Source organism: Indicator indicator, chromosome 25 (genome assembly GCF_027791375.1).
Source record: "Indicator indicator isolate 239-I01 chromosome 25, UM_Iind_1.1, whole genome shotgun sequence".
NCBI classification, from domain to species: Eukaryota; Metazoa; Chordata; class Aves; order Piciformes; family Indicatoridae; genus Indicator; species Indicator indicator.
This window is the reverse complement of record NC_072034.1, coordinates 5,082,409-5,095,551: the sequence shown is the minus strand read 5'-3', so window position 1 is coordinate 5,095,551 and position 13,143 is coordinate 5,082,409.

Sequence of the window (13,143 nt, the reverse complement as noted above, 5' to 3'; positions counted from 1 at the left end):
TGTGAGGTAGGGAGGTTGTATGGAAAGCAAAAGTGACTAAACTGTTGCTTTTTTTTTTTTTTTTTTTGTAAGTATTTTAGTTTTTCTCTGATATCTAATGAAAACCTACATGGAAGTAATGAACACAGAACAATAGCAGCCTAGTGAAAGCTGGAGAAGGTGAATATTTACAGTGTTTGAGGAAAGCCAAGTAAAACCTTAACTCAGCCTCACAGACTTATTAGTAAAACATTTCAAGGGAGCTATCTCCCTGTAACAACTCTTATAACGTTTACTCCAGATGTTCCCCAGTGATCCAGAGCAGCTGTACATGGGTCATTATTTCTGCCTCAGCATTCTCTTGCAGACCCTTTCGCAGTCTCTTCTCCTTGGTGGAAGTGACAGGACTAGAGGAAATAGTTTCAGGCTGCGCCAGGGGAGGGTCTGGCTGGATGCTAGGAAATAATTCTCCACAGAGAGGGTTATCAAACCTTGGAATGGTCTGCTCAGGGCAGTGGTGGAGTCACTGTCCCTGAAGGTGTTTAAGCAGCATGTGGACCTGGTGCTTAGGAACATGGTTTAAGTATGGACCCTTCAGTGCTGGGTGATCTTTGAGGACTCTTCCAAACGGATGTTTTCTGTCAATTTGTTACTCTTTCCAGATGCTCTACTCAGTTGATTTTATTACTAAAGAGTTCCTATGATCTGTCTGTGAGTGATGGCTGGTCAGAGGGAGGCGATCCATAAACCAAGAATGGCCAAACGAAGTGGCCTCTAGATTTGGGCAGAGACTGAGTATGGGTACGAGTGAATGACAGTAACAATCTGCTGGCTATTTCCAGGTGCCACTCTGTCACCATCTTTGCTCTTTTCTGTCACTGAAGACAAAGGATTTGCCAGAGAGGATAAAAAGAAAAGGAAATTTGCATGTCTGACGTAATCTCCAAACCCTGAGCAGTGCTCATTACAGTGACTGAGAATTTGTGTTTCACCGTTCAAAAACCATAGGAGCCCGAAGCAGAGGCAATTTGCTCCATCAGTGAGACTAATAAAATCTATTGAGGTTAGGAAGAGTTCCAAAAGATCTTGCTGAAACTCTGAAGGACATTAACCCGTGTTAATGGTAGAAATTTGAGCTCTCTGGGACAGTACCACACGTTCTACCTAACCAATCCATCTGGATGCTGGTGTTTCTCAAAGTACAGTTTCTCAATGTCCACCTGCTTCAGGGTCGGGCAAAAAAAATAAAGTAAAATAAAAATTGTAAAAACTTTCAGGACTTCAGCTTCAAAGGAAAGGGTGTGGATTAGAATGTCATTTTGGGATAAACCTCCCAGAATTATGGATTTTGGGAACAACCTTTCTGCTAAGTGACATTGGTATTCCTGTCAGCTTCTGTGCCAATAGCAGCAGTAAAACCGACAAGAATAGCAATGAAGCTGCAGGGTCTGCTTCACTACATGCTTTGGTGGTTTTAAAATTATATTCTACCTGCTTACTTAATAGGAAAATCTGAAATTGCAACTTCTGGCAGATCTAGACCAAAAGCAAAATTAGGGAAAAAAAAAAATATCTAAGTTTTCTGTGAAAAAGCAATCCTGTTTCTTCTGTTGTCTTTATTATTCACTCCCAAAAGAAAACAGCTAGAAAAAATTTTCATTTCATCCTTCCATAGTGCTAGACAGAGTTACAAGTTTCCAAGTCATGTTCTTGTCCGCATGTTAAACAGAGCAGAGTTTATCAGTATGAACAAGAAATCACCTTGAGAAGCAAAAGAAAACCAACTGATAAGTAATACCTCCTCCTAAAATACAAGCTCTCTGAATAAGCAGTTCCCTAACATTTTACATTTATAGGGTACACAGTTTGTCTGCTTGTTTTCTATCATGTTGTACTTGCTTTTGCTTGTCTTTAGTATGAGTGATAAATACAGAGGCAACATTCATAAACCCTGTAATGTGCATTCCAGTGTAGTTTTCTTTCTCTCTCCACCTCAGCTGTTATTTCCATTGGGGTTTTTTTCAGTTTTATTCAAAGTATTCTTCAATGACAATTTAATTTCTTGCCCTGTAGCACCCCACTTTTATATGGCCAAATGCCAGCATACATTTAAGGTTTCTGAAGCTGACCTACCTATTAATTCAATAGTGGTTTATAATCTTGTGGGTACCTGTTGTCATTTACATTAAAGGCTTATGTTGCATCTTAGGAAATGTTTCTTCTCAGAAAGGGTTGTCAAACCCTGGAACAGGCTGCCTGGGGAAGTGGAGTCACAGTTCCTGAAGGTATTTAAAAGATATGTAGACATGATGCTGAGGGACTTGGCTTAGTTTTTATTTATTTCAGAGATTTTATTGAATAGATTGCTCCTGCTTTTCTTTTGAAGCTCTTTATCCACACGCTCATTGTGCCACCATATCATAGCAATCTCTTACACACAATATAAATAACTATGCACAATATTTCAGAGATCAATAGAGGATTTGGCAGGAAATAAAGAAATCAAGTAATTCTAAATAGAAAAGTTATCAGTTAACTACTAGAAGTAAAAAGGAAACACATTGCTTGAATAAAATTATTACATGGGCATTTTAGGTTAGTTTTACGCTTTTGGGGGGGCTCTTTTGTCTTTATACTAAGGAAAGGAGATTCAATATACAATTTCATTTTTATTACCTTTGTACTATTCCCATGAAATCCATCTAGCCATGTGAAGGTCTTTCTCTGTTTTTTAGAAAGCTTCATTTCAAGAATAAGCTTTCTGTTCATTTCAGTGCAACAGATCCTGTTTTAATAGAGATTTTTTCTTCCTGTTGAGAGCATTTTTACAAAACAATGTGATTGCTTTTGTTTGTCATTTAATTTACCACTGGATCAATAGAGTTAGACGTAACTACTTTTGGTATTAAAACTTTCAAATTCTAGGGGAAATGGAGGTTAAATTGTAAACAAAATATTTCATTGGCATTGATCTGAAAAGCAGACTGACAGTATTGCTAAAAAATCTTCAGCTTCCAATTATAAATCTCACCAAACTGACAAGAGATGGATTTGATTATTTTGCTTTGAAAGGGTCATTCCTTTAAAGCTGCAAGAGTTTATCAATTTATAAAGGATGAAATGAACCATATTTTCCTTTACCTCCAGTCACAACTCTTTTTTGTGATTACCCAGGCTTGATCAGCTTATGAGAGTGACTGATTCTTTTGCTCTGTCTTTGAGGCAACCTCAAATTTCAGAATTTATGACCCATGCTAGATCATTTGTGATATAAAGATTACAGGTAACCTGAATTTACTTAACTTACTGTGATATGCTGCCAAAAAGTAGAGATGCTCATAATGCCACAAGTCTATGAAAAAGAAATTCTCCTTTGAGGCACTATCCACCAAAATTGCAGTAACAATTTATTTCTTTAAATGAATAAGAATTTTTATGCCCACTATAGCTAACAAAAAATATTGGTTTCTTCACTTGTTTGGGGTTTTTTTCCCCACTTTTTCTCTTGCTCTAAGGAAAAAATATGGGTAGGCCAGCTCTTTAGTAAACACTGATTGCTCTATTTCAATTGCTAATTGCATGCACTTTTAATTGAAAGAGAAAAGGGAAAATTAGCAATTTCCAGAACTAACATCACACCTTATAAACTTCTGCTTGGAAACTCTAGTAAAAGACAGTCTTTCTCTGAAAAGCACCTTTCAGTGGGTTGTTATTTTGGATTCCCACATTCTTAAAACACTTAAACTGTGGTTATATTTTTACTGCCAATGTCCTTATCCATGGATGAAGCTGACACCCAGCCACAGCAGATCAATATCTCTGCTGTGCTGATGTCTAAGCTCACCAGAAATGACTTAGAATTGTCTGTGTGGCGCCTAGTTCCCAGAAGACCTTCCTAGAACTGATGTTCTTGGTCAATAAAGACAAGAATCTGTGGCGAGTCAGGAGACAGTAACAGTAGTGGGATAACTAAAATCCCATTTCTTGTGTAGATGTGGTACAGCCTTCAGACTGCTGCTCATTTCATTGATAAATTCTTGCAGTGCAATTTTCTTGGAGCTTCCAAGGCTAGGAAAATGTGTGGTGGGCTGTTTGGCGATGGTGCGTCTGCAAGTATGAGGAGGAACCAACCCTGAATGCCACAATAATTCAAGGAAGGCTAAGGTAATACAAATGCTCCTTTTGAAACTGTTTTGATTTCTTCCCCCACATGTAAAGGCAGCATGATTCTTACTCCTGTAACTTGACTACATCATAAAATAAACAGGTAGACAAACATACCAGCAGAAGCATGAGAATGCTTCCACTGCTTGTTGCCACTATGCCACTGGGAGGTCTCCCAGTTCATTGAAGTTGTGATGACTCTAAGAATTGGAATTATCTACTTTCATGTGTTAACTTTGATGTCTGAGAATATCTTGATTCATCTTCATATAAAGCTACAGTAGTAATATGCTTGAGTTGCACAAATCTGGAAACTATTTACATTCATGTATATATAATCACATTTTAATGACAACTATTAAATTTTGCAAGGTATGAATATATTTTACTGTCATCTGTCTGAAGATGTATTTTCTTGTGAAATTATTTCATTTATACCAAGCCCTCTGAGCTTACTGTGATCTCACTTTCAGCCAGTCAGCAAAAGCAATAAACAAAGCAGCTTTGCACAGCAGATTTCTTTTCACTTAACTGCTTACAAAGCCATCATTCACAGATTGTTTGGGAAACAGTTGTCTGACTGGCTAAAATTGAACAGAGGATTTCTCAGGAACAGGAGGGAGGAGGAACACCACAACATGCAGTGGCAGCAGAGAAAAGATGGAGTGGCTTCTGAGATGCATCAATACCTATGGTATTGTTTGCAGACCAGCAGACAACTGATCTTATTTAAAGAATTACAACCAAAATTGCAAATGACTGCTGGTATGTTTGGCATTTTGATTAACAGAAGAAGGTTTGCTGACAGTAATAAACTAATCCTTTCATAGAATGCATTGATCTCAAAGCATTTTACAAAATAAGCAGCATTTTTATCAATACTTTAGGGTAACTGTGGCATGAGATAACGAAATACATTATTTAGTAGGCTAATGATAGACTTCAAAATAAAAGCTCAAGTCTGTATGTCCTACACAGTGATTCATGATCTTTCTCCATAGGACATTCAGTTTTCTGGATTTGGGACATGCCTGAAACACTGCACAATTCCCTAATTCTGAGGCATTTGAATTTCCTTTTTCTCATGCAGGAATGAAAGAATGGAATGCCTCCATTTTACACCATCAGGAAGCATCCAGAGTCTTGAATTATGCTGAGATGTGCTTAACCACAGACATAGCCTTAGGGACTCTTTCTATTTACAGCCTTACAGTTCCAAGAAATGTTCAGATATTCAATATCATTTAGGCATTATCATCAATATTGTTCACAAGGAGTATAACCCTTCCAGTTTCTCTCTGTTTTGGGATTTAGTTACCTCAGCAAATTGCAGTTAATGCCTGTCTTAAAGCTTCCTTACTTACTCCCACATCTAATATTTGGAGGTGTATGGCACTATATTTTCTACAACAGGTTTCAATCTACATGCATCTCGAGGTTATTTCTTGTGAAACTGCTGTTTGTAACCCGTGTATCCACAGGCAGGAAATAATATTTTCATAGAGTGGCATGTAGCACTGGTATCATTTTTGTCTTATCTATTTTATTACTGTCAGAAAACAGTTGTGGACCAAGACATCAAATTCCAATTGTGCTACCACTTCTATCTTTACCTTTCTGCAGAACAAAACTTACAGCAGGTGATGGCTCATGTCTCTCCTTTTTACAACTTAACATATAACAATGATAAAGTTTGACTCTTCCAGCTATTTTATTTGCTGGTTTGTAACTTTGTTATCATTTCCCAGAAACCTGTTCTATTGAAAATTATGATGTGAATTGGTTGCATAATTACATGAGAGAAACTGACACATCTAGTTCACTGTAATATAGTGTCAGATATTATGTCAGTTATGCTGTAGCCATGAGAAATTGTTTAATGCACTCCATCTTGACTTAGCTCACAGCAACATTGGTTAAGATTACATGAGGGGATTAAGTTTAGGAAGCTTATCTTTGTTATTCATTTTATTTTTGTCTCAGGGAATGAATAAATACACAGAGGAATGGTCACAATTATGACCATTTGTTCTATTAACAATTTCGAAATTCAATGTAATCGTGTTCATAGAATAATTAATAGAACAATTTTGAAAGTTCTATTAACAATTTTGAAACTCAGTGTAATTGTTTCATATTGATGAACTTGTTCAGCTAGGTGATTAAGTTGTACACAGCAACAAATGATTTCTATTTCCACAAATTCCTGAAGCATTGTACTGTTCCCATCAAGAAGTGAGCGTGGTTTCTTCTATTTAATGTCTGAATGTCAACACGTGACACGTATAAAATGCATCTGTGCAGACTAGAATATTGCATTAATATTTAGCATGGACAATGGTTTTAAAATGAGGCATATTCTGCTTTCTTTTCAGCTAACAGCATTTCTCTAAACAGTCAGTTCTAAATTAGAATTTTATGTAGGTATATTTAACTTAGAACATTAACTACTTGAAATTTAATGTTGTTTGTTTTAATTGTTTGCTTTAGTTATCCATTTAAACTTTTCCCTTATTCACACTTCACAGAAACCTGCTGATTAAAACCAATTGTTGGCTGTTCCATATATACCAAAATTTTAGTTTCAGGCATTGTATGTCATCCACTGGGCAAGGGAGAAGACAGACATAAGTAACACACAAGACAGAGCAATAAAATGGAAACATATTTGCAGGTATATTCTTAAAACAAGAATGCTATTATGTAGGATACTGAATTAGAACTGTTCCAGCTGGACTAGGATTTACTGAGAGTTTAATGCTAGGGATACATCATTATTAGGCTTAAACCCCAGATAGTTTTACCTAATTTTTATACTCAAGCTCACTTCTATTTTCTGTGAGAATGATTGAAAAATTCACATGTGAAGGGTAAAGACAGGGTTATTTTTAACGATTTAAATGATTTATAAGAATCAACCAACATTCACAAATTTTCTCCCAAAGGGTTAAGTGAGTCTTGTCTTGAGCAATACATTCTTCAGAGGTTCCAGAGCTGCTATGTGTGTGTGTGTGTCTGTTGTGGTGATTTGACTTTTAACTGCTGGCAAGATATGGTTCAAAAAACCACAGAGATTTTAAAAACTTCTCATCTGGAGTGGGGAAGAGGGTTTATTGAGATCAAGACTTGTTTAATTTTGCTACTAAATGAGGAAAACAGCCAGAGAAAAATAATCTACATCCAAGGGCACCTCTAAGTCTAGGTTTTTGTTGAAAACCCTTGAAATAAACATTCAACCAGAAGAAAATAACAATGAATTAATGTTACCTGCATACAGAGAAGTTATTCTGAATGTCTGGGCTGCCCTTTACTGGGTTCTAGTGGTTTATTTGCTGTTATGTCAAGTTTATAAAGATGGTCTCTTAACTGAAAAATAAGTACTGTGAAGGGAAAGATGCCATAAGAGGAAACAGTAAAGCAGAAACACACCATATTTCACAACAACTACTCAGGAATGAATTCACCTGCCTTGTTGGAGCTTATCTAAGACTGTATCTTTGTGTTTGAATAACAGACACATTGAAATAGATGTACAGCCACACTAAAAAGCAACAACTCAAATTCATCTTCTAAAATTGCACTTTGTGAAATGTATTGTTGGTCAGTTTCACCTACTAATTCCAATGCTTAGAGTAAGAATGCTCTTCTATGAGATAGTAAATAATGTAAGTTTATAAATAGTTTTTTTTTTTTTTTTTGTTACTCTGTGTCTTCCAGTAAGGCTCCAAGGAGAAGTCAATTGCAGATTTTATTAAAAAGAAAAAAAGGAAATAATTAGTTTTGGAATAGGAAACATTTCTGTAGTTTGTGTAGATAGTTAAAGCAAATTTTGACTTCATTAACTGAAGCAGTTATTCAGCACACATTAATTCAGTACACAGAATCTAGAATTGGCAACTAATCAATAAAAATAAATGAATATTGATATTGCAGGACTTGTGCAATACCGTATTTGTAGTGCCCCTGAAGCAAGTTAGATCTTACATTAAAAGATCAATAAACTACTGCAAAGGCTAATGCCTTGCATTCAGAGACTTGGTGCTGGGGGAGAAGGGGAAGGAAGCTAAACATTTATTCTTGCATTTCTGATGAGATTGCAGAACTTTTATAAGATTGAAGCTTGGCCATTGATTACCTTTCTGGTGGAGTTCGATGCTATTTTATAACGTTCAGGCAACATCCATATATTAGAGAAGGGCTTCCTCTTCCCTAGTGTTTCAGTACTCCAGTCTGTTGCTCACTAAAAGAGAAAAAGGAAACATTCCTTTTTTAATCAGCAAGGAAATGGCTCTTCAAACTTTATGTGCTGCTGAATTCACCACTCTGCTTGCAAAGTGAAAAGAGAATTATAGTAAAATCAGCTTGTTTTCATTAAAGTAAAATAAATGGATGCTGCCTGAAGATTTCAGTGCTTACCTCAGTAAACATGCATACACTCACCAGCATTGAGAACTGTCGACATGCAAGTTAATCTGTGCTTCAAGGTGTATTTTGCAATAGAGAGTAGAAAACAAGCTGTTGCTATGTTACTGAAAAGAATGAAAATACCTGTGTTGATACAACCTTCTCAGGCAGCCTGATCAGCAAATCTTAAGTAGTCCTAGCCATCTATTGATTTAGAAGTTCTAGAGAAAGGTGATTGAGACCCTATCCCTGAAGGTATTCAAGGTGAGGCTTGACAAGGCTCTGGGAGACCTGATATAGTTGAGGATGTCCCTGCTTACTGCAGGGGGTTGGACTAAGTGACCTTTAGAGGTCCCTTCCAACCCAGGTGGTTCTATAATTCTATGACTCTTAGACTTTTTAAGGGGACCAGTTTTTGTCGGATTTGTTGGGGTTTTGTTGTTCGTTTGTTTGGGTTTTTTTTAAAGAATCAGGATTGACACCACTGACCTCACCCTACTGATTTAGATGAATTTTGTAATCCACCTTTAAAAAGTCCACTTCTGCTTAAATTAAGACTTTAAATTCATGTCTGGAAATAATGTAACCAAAGTAACAAGGATACAATCTTTACTCAAACTTCCAATATTTCGACAAGACTTAAGAGCTGATTCTGTTTCTAAACAGTGGTACTGAAATTAAGATTGATGAGTAAGTATTAGAAGAAAATAACTTTGAGTTACATGCAATAGCTTTTAATTGCATCATTTAAATTCTTAAGCATTTCAATTTTATACTCATTCAAGGTTTTGCATAATTAATTTGCAGATTTCCAGAACACATGAGGATGAAACTTTTAAATGGATGGATGGTTATTAATTGATGATATAAATATATTATTCATTATTTTTGGTTGTCATTGTAAATTGCACCAAGTACTTCTGAATGAATATTAAGTTTAATATCATCCCATGAATTCAAAAGCAGAATGCATCCTCAGTAATAATTTGTTGATATATGGAATACTTTCAGGTGTCATCTCAGAACAAATATCCTGTAACAAAATGCTAAAATTTGCTAATGTCACATTTCCTTTCTCACTCTAAAATGGCAGAACCACCCACGGAAAACTGAATTTTAAGTAGTCAAATTTTTTCAAAGTCAACGCTAGGCTGATCTACTCAGCTCAAGAAATAGATAAATCCTTTAAGCTCTCATTAACTAAGCAATGCCTAATATTTGTAGGCCAGGTGAATGCTATGGGAGGAAAGCCTAAACTGAGGATTCTTGAAAAGCCATGGTACGCATATGTAATGAAGAAACAGATCCTTCGCAGAAGGGAGAAGTCCATTCCCAAGAGATAGGGAATTAGTCATTTCAGAAACAGCAGGACACTTCTCTGGTTGCCATTGTTCTGGGTAGAACTGCAGAGCTTGTGTGGCCCAGACAATATCTCCAATATGATCCCCAATTTAATGCTAAGAAATTTAGGTTTCTATATTCAGCTGAAGAACACCATATTTGCAACAGATGATGTTATAATAAAAATTCAGGGAAGGAACAGAACAGTATCAAGTTCTTAATTTTTTTCAGAAAGCAAAAGCACTTAAAAAAACCCCATTTTTCTTTTCCAGATTTTATATTCACCTAAATAATCTTATATACCAATTGAATTTAATACATTTGGTTCTGATTAAATGAAGCATTGTGGTAATGCTGTTCAGCAAGTTGTTGGGAGGCAGCCTGAGGATCCAGGCCCTGAAGTTACTTAATATTTCTAGGTTTGTTTAAAAACAGATACACAGCAAATGGAGAAAAGAAATAGTATGTTAAAAAGATATACCTTCAAGTGGTGTTTTCAGGCTTACAGTTAAATGATGGCAGGACACTCATCCATGTGGAAGATGAGCATGAAAATATAATGGCAGTATAAAAAAATACACTGGCATGAGTTGCTTTAGAAAAGTGTTGATGAGAAAGTAAGAAGCTGATGCTGAACTGTGCCTCACAATCAGATTTTTTAACAATTTTATATTATGCAATCTTTAATGAATGGAGAATTATCCTTCTACTGCTAGTTTTGTGCCCTCATTTTTTTATTCTACATGATAGCCAAATATTTACATGAGCTGTCACTTTCTAGCTGATTAATCAATCAAGCAGTTTTGCATCTACATCAAAGTAGTCCTTCAGAAATTTTCTGTGCAATGACACTCTGGAACATGTTGCCCAGGGAGGTTGTGGATGCCTCCTCTCTGGGTGTGTTGTGGATGAGTCCTTTAGCAACCAAATGTATTTGAAAGGCATCTGGCTGCATGGTGGGAAGGTTGGAGTAGATGATCCCTTCCAAAATAGACCATTCTCTGAGGAGTTCAGTACCCTGGCTGCTGTGAAAGCTTTGCACTTGTGAGTGGCTTGTGTAGCTTTAGCAGCCTTCACAGACTTCCACAACACAAACCAATGTGGTATTGCATTTGTAATCTGACTTCTCTTCCTCCTTTTGACATCACATCTTTCTGTTTCTATACTTCAGTCTTTTAATTAGGAGAAGTGAAGCTGCAATGGGTTTCCCAGCATTTGAAACTCCTTTTCTATAGGCATATCAGGATAAGCACCTGGTTGTTAAAGCAAACCTGGAACAGACTGAAATGTCCTGAGTCCTACTCCAGTCCATCTTGGGTGGTGCAGTCTGGACATACCACAACACACAGCATTTTTCCTTAAAGAAAAAAGTGCAAATATTTATCAGTGAAAAATCTTCTTCTGTCATTGACTGTAGTGCAAATCCCAAAGTGAACTAGGTCATTCACTGGGGAATTTATTTTCTGTTTTTTAACTCTTATTACAACTGGAGCCCATTATTCTGACCAGTTTAATGTAAATTTCTTGTTTCTTTTCCTTTAAGAAGGTCTGCTTTTGGAATGCCAATATAAAATACAAACATCGATTTTTCTTGCACTTTCAGGTATGGTTTATGAGCTATGTACTGGCCTTCCAATGTCAAACTCATTCTTAAGGCACTTACTGCTGATTTCCAGCACCTTGGCTAGTCATGCAGTGATAATTTCCAATTCCAAGTCCTGTTGATTGATTACATTGTGTTGATACAAAGACAGAACTCCCTGCATCCTATCCTACCTTGTCCAAACCTGATTTCCTTATCCATGTTCATAATTTACAGTGAGGTATACACTGATCTACCAAGCACAGAACTCTGGCTTGCAAGACTAATGAGGAGGAGATCTTACTGATCATCCCTCTCCTGGTCCCTGGTGGGATGAAAACTGCCTATGTCACACCAGTGCACTGAATTAATCAGACAGCTAAAATCATAAATTGAAATTGATGTTTTGAGCTCATGTCTATGAATTACAAATAGCTCAATACTATTAAACTTTACACCTCACGCATTCTTTAGCTATCTAAAAGTTGCCTCCTCTTGGCCTCAGTCTGGGATGACATCTGGCCGAGAAACAATTTTCTTACAGGTAGATTGGCCCTGATATTTTCAAGATAGAATGTGTTAGTGCTGCTCTTGTAAATATGTAGTCCATTACAGCAGGTAATGAAAAAAACATCTGCCTGTGGTAGCAATCTCCAGTGAAAGCAATCTGACATGAAAGTTCACACTCTCCCACTAGACACTTTAATGAAAAAGCAGCAGAAACATAATTCCTAAATATTTCTTGATTATTTTGAAATATAAGAGAGGCCAAATGCACTCCAGAGAAGCAGACCACCCATATGGAGGTGTTCTGCTGCAGGACCATTGTTCGCTTTTTGCTTGGCGGAAGTTTAAGGTCCAGTCTAATGTTTATGAATCACCAGTCATTAGCTGCCTCTTAAAACCCTCTTGTTAAGTGTGTACTTGTTGGCACCAAGTCACCTGTTGACAAGGAATTAATTTAAATATGTTAGCCTGATTCCAAATATACAGAACAAAATTTGTATTTTTAAAGTAACTAAAGAGAAAAAGTTGAATTTTTATTTGAACAAAATATCATTCTTAGATTTGGAGAATGGTGGGGGTTGGAAGGGACTTCAAAGATCATCTGTCTCCAAACCCCCTGCCATGGTAAGATTTGTTGTGTAGAAAAAAAGTATTTTTAATAGTGGATACAAACCAGCTCAGTGCTACCAGGAAAGTGACGAGTCTAATAATATCCTCAGACTATCAAACCTCTCAAGTACAATGACTGTGATGGGCTCATGGAGCCCTCTTACAAACCAAAGAGATGCTGAAATAATAAAAAGCTAAACTAGATTAAGAAGTTATTACAAGAAACATAGAGACTTCTCTATCCCTTACTCATGAAGAAAAAGGAAAACCAAAATGTTGACCGAGTTTTTCAGTACCAGCATATTAATCAATCTATAGTTCAGTTAAAATCAGAGTTTGGTGATCTGTGTTGGATTTTGCCCTGACCAGTTTTAAGCCTGTTGAATACCCACAGAAGTGGAGCATTTAATTTATCTATGAATGAAAGCTGGAAGGTAAAGCTTTAGTGGTGATCTTACTGCCCTTATTTTTTGTAGCTTTTCCTTCTCCTGTCATGTACATGTGATTTCTCCTCCTTTCTTTTTCAAGCACTATTGCATTCATCATCCTTGCCTGAT